This window comes from Procambarus clarkii, unplaced genomic scaffold (genome assembly GCF_040958095.1).
Source record: "Procambarus clarkii isolate CNS0578487 unplaced genomic scaffold, FALCON_Pclarkii_2.0 HiC_scaffold_130, whole genome shotgun sequence".
Lineage (NCBI taxonomy): Eukaryota > Metazoa > Arthropoda > Malacostraca > Decapoda > Cambaridae > Procambarus > Procambarus clarkii.
Window position 1 is genome coordinate 544,949 of NW_027189163.1, and position 4,332 is coordinate 549,280.

The following is a 4,332-nucleotide window of genomic DNA, read 5'->3' on the forward strand; positions in this document are numbered from 1 at the left end:
CTGGATTCAGTTTAGTGGAAGAAAACGTATTTATCTTGACCCAGACGCTGGTCTTATAGAGTCATTTTAATTTTATTTAATCTGATATATAAAAGGCCCGGAGATTTTATATACTCTGGTATATAAAACGTCAAAAAAGTATATAAAACTATCAATTGAATATAAAATTAAAGGTTCCCACCAGGCTTCTGTGCTGGCTAGGGTTCAAGTCTCCTGGTGGGAAAGTGTTCTCAAGTTGTATAACTTCACTCTCATGTTTAGGAGAGTTGTGAATCAAGCATAGACATTGTGTTCTCCCATATTAACAGGGACTTGATGAAAAACGTAAAAATGATAGTCATCCTTAAGAATTATTTGACTCTAAAATTCAGGGATGGTCAACTTCTTGGGCTGCTCCCAAGAGAACTGTTGCCGTCCAAAATGTCCATAACACGACGTATCACTGTAAATTGGTCTCTTTAAGCCCAGCTCCTTGACAATATGTCCTAATCGTAGATCAAAGTTGTGGTTAACAATCTTCAGAAGCTGTTTTGATGTGTACTGTGAGGTGCCATAGTGGAAGATGCTGATGCTTATGGGGTGCATAACACTAATGGCGTAAGATACCTGAACCAAACAAATCTACATAATTTGTTTTTCACCAGTGACTTGGCAACCCATCGGGCGGCATAGGCCGCTGAGCGGTCAATCTTTGTGTAATCTTTGCCAGAGAATGCTCCCCTGCCGTGAGCGCCCCACCCACCGTAAGTGTCAACGATGATTTTCCTACCAGTTAGCCCAACGTTACCTTGAGGTCCACCCATGATGAATTCTCCGCAAGGGTTGATGTGGTATTTCGTTTGAGTATCTATATATTTTTCAGGAATAATGACCTTGATGACCTTCTCTATAACCTCGTCACGCAAAGCTTCGATAGTAATTTGTTCCGAGTGCTGTACAGAAGCGACAACAGTGTTCACTCTTTTGGGAATAACAGCTCCTTGATCGAAGGCATACTGGCATGTGACTTGAGTCTTACAGTCAGGTCGCGCCCACCAGAACGTCCCATCTCTTCGCAGCTCTGCAATCTTCTGATTGAGACGGTGTGCCAGCATAATAGTTAAGGGCATGCACTCATCGGTCTCATCAGTGGCATAACCAAACATCAGTCCCTGGTCCCCTGAACCAGTGTTGTCATCACTGCGCCCGATGTGTACACCATTAGCAATCTCCGCACACTTTTGCTCCAGGGCCAGAAGAATATTGCAGGTCTTGTAGTCAAAGCCCTTTCGTGAATCATCAAAACCAATTTTCTTAACAATATCACGCACAATTTGTTGATAATTAACTTGGGCCTTGGACGTAATCTCCCCACAGATCAGGATCATACCAGTTTTGGTACACGTTTCACAAGCAACTTTGGCGTCAGGGTCCTGGCTAAGATGGGCATCAAGCACTGCGTCGCTGATCTGATCGCAAATTTTGTCGGGGTGGCCTTCGCCTACGCTCTCACTGGTGAAGAGGAACGTCTCATGATCTCCATCCATGCTCTCAGCGCACTATCCTGGGGAACGAAAATGTTACTTCTAAGTAACTTAACTTACTTAAACATTGTTTTGTGCGCGATGGTAAAATAATAGCTAGGAAGACTGACTCTGGAAAAACTTATGTCATAACCACTGAAGCACACCTCACTTCTTTCCTGGATGACTGTGGGATATCAGCTGAATAACCAGAACATAATTTGTAGTCTCACATACAACCAAAGTGTACTTAAGCTCTGCCTTTCCTTTCCAAAGGTGTTTATTTTTATTTTTATTTTAATTTTTACTTTATTTTTTGTTTGTCATCTTTGCCTGTTTTATACTCTTAATTATTTGTTCTTAGTTAATCCCCTTGTCACTAAACCTAGGGCTTTTTATTACCCTGTTAATTAACCATTACTAAGCTAATTATCTTCAAGATCATTTTTTTTTTATGATTATTATTTTTCTTATTATTTTTTATTTTACATTTATATTGTCAGTCTCTACTGATTTTTTGTGTTTTATTTTATGTAACTGCTGTGTCCTCCCTGGCTATCTATTGGATCTTTATTTTACTTCTAAATTGTTACTATTTTATTGTATCTGCTCTTATTCTTGTGTTTTGCTTTATCGTGTATCTTGTATCGTGATCCCTCTGCATCTCTATGCACACTGATATTGATCCTGATCAAAATCTTCTGTCTCATATCTATACCAACCAGCACATTGATCATCATTATTGTAAGTATTTCACAGCACACCAGGCTAAAAACAAACTCCAAAATAGCACCTATCTATCAGTTTATAACCAAAATGTTAGATCACTTGGTAAACATTTTGACGATTTAAATGCACTACTCACAGCACTAGGTACTAACCTATCGTTCATTATTTTAACAGAAACTTGGCTAAATAAAGACTATACCCAACTCTACAACTTAGCTGGTTATAAAGCCATTCATAACTGTAGGCCTAATAAAAAAAGTGGTGGCACAGCTATATATTACAGAGATACATTTATCTGCAACAGTGTTATTAGTGACAGAGATGACTACTGTGAATATACTTTTGCTCAGTTTACAATTAAATCCTCTTTGACTATTGGAGCCATCTATAGATTTCCTAATACTAACATAGCTTCTTTCTCAGACAACCTAAGGAATCTTATTATAAACAACAATCTCAACAAAAACCACATCATTCTGGGAGGAGACTTTAATATTGACCTGGGTCAACAAAACTGCTCTCAAGTTGACTATTTCCTTAACAGCATGAACTCCTGTATGCTAATCCCCACTATCACCAAACCTACCCGAGTCACTCAAACATCAGCCACTACCTTGGACCACATATGGACAAACATAACAGCTCCCCTTGTATCTGGTATAATCTACGACAGAACAACTGACCACTATCCTACCTTTCTCATAGCGAACATGGACATAACACCACCAAAAAGCAAGAAACTTTCATTTAGGCTACACAGTGAATCAGCTTTAGACAATCTTACAGAGGCACTTCACAATATTAACTGGGATTCTGAATTCAATAATACCCATGATATAAATTCATTAGCTAAACCTCTTCCTCTCCAAAACTCTAAGCCTCTACAACCTTCATTGTCCCCTTCTTACAAAGCAAGTAACTGACAAAAGATTAAACAATCCATGGCTCACAAGTGGCATTCTCAACTCAATCAACAAAAAACATGAATATGAAAAGAAAGTTAGGATTGGCCTAGTTTCAAAGGAAGTAGCTAAAAGGTACTCATCAATGCTTACCAGTATCATAAGAAAGGCAAAACTTGCATATTATGTGAATAGATTCAATGAAGCAAAAGGCAACATGAAAAACACTTGGAAAACTATCTCTAGTATCCTAGGAACTAAACAACACTCACATAACCAAATAAAACTCTACAAGGATGGGGATATACCGTCAACTGATTTAGAAATGGCAAATGAATTTAATAGTTTCTTTTCATCGGTTGGTGCTAATCTTGCCAGTAAAATCCCACAGACTCAGACACATATCTCTCAGGCAGCTATCCAAACTCTCTTCTCCTTTCACCAATCAGCCCGGCAGATGTTGTGTCCATCATACACTCTCTAAAAACCAAGGCAGGGAACACCAGTGAAATTCCATCCATTGTGTACAAGAGAGCCTCCCATGCCCTTGCCCCACCCATAGCACTACTGTTCAACAAATCTATAGAGTGTCACACCTTCCCTGATATCCTCAAAAAAGCAAGAGTTACGCCAGTCCATAAAGGAGGCAATCCGGCGGACATAAACAATTATAGACCAATATCAAATCTACCCATTCTATCAAAAATATTTTAAAAAATTATTTACAAACAGCTCTATTCCTACCTCGTAAAATTCGACATACTCAGCCCCTGCCAGTTTGGCTTCCGGTCCCAAAAGAGTACCAATGATGCAATCATTAGTCTCCTTGACATTATCTACTCAGCCCTTGACAAAAATGAGTTTCCGATTGGACTCTTCATTGACCTAAGAAAAGCCTTTGATACTGTTAATCACAACTACCTCTTACTTAAACTCCAGCATTATGGAATCCGAGGCCTTGCCCTTGACTACATCCGATCCTATCTTAGTGACAGACACCAATATGTAACCATCAATGATACAACTTCTTCCACTCTCCCAATTACCGTTGGAGTGCCACAGGGCAGCATCTTAGGACCTCTTCTATTTCTTATATATATAAACGATCTGCCTAATGTCTCTAATATTCTCAAACCTATATTGTTTGCTGACGATACTACCCTTATCTACTCAAACCTCAACCCACATACACTAAATAA

General features: G+C 39.0%; 1 pseudogene; it reads right to left on the reverse strand.

Moving 5' to 3' along the window:
* Positions 1 to 360: 360 nt before the first annotated feature.
* LOC123749634 (S-adenosylmethionine synthase-like) lies at positions 361 to 1,526 on the reverse strand (annotated as a pseudogene).
* Positions 1,527 to 4,332: the final 2,806 nt, after the last annotated feature.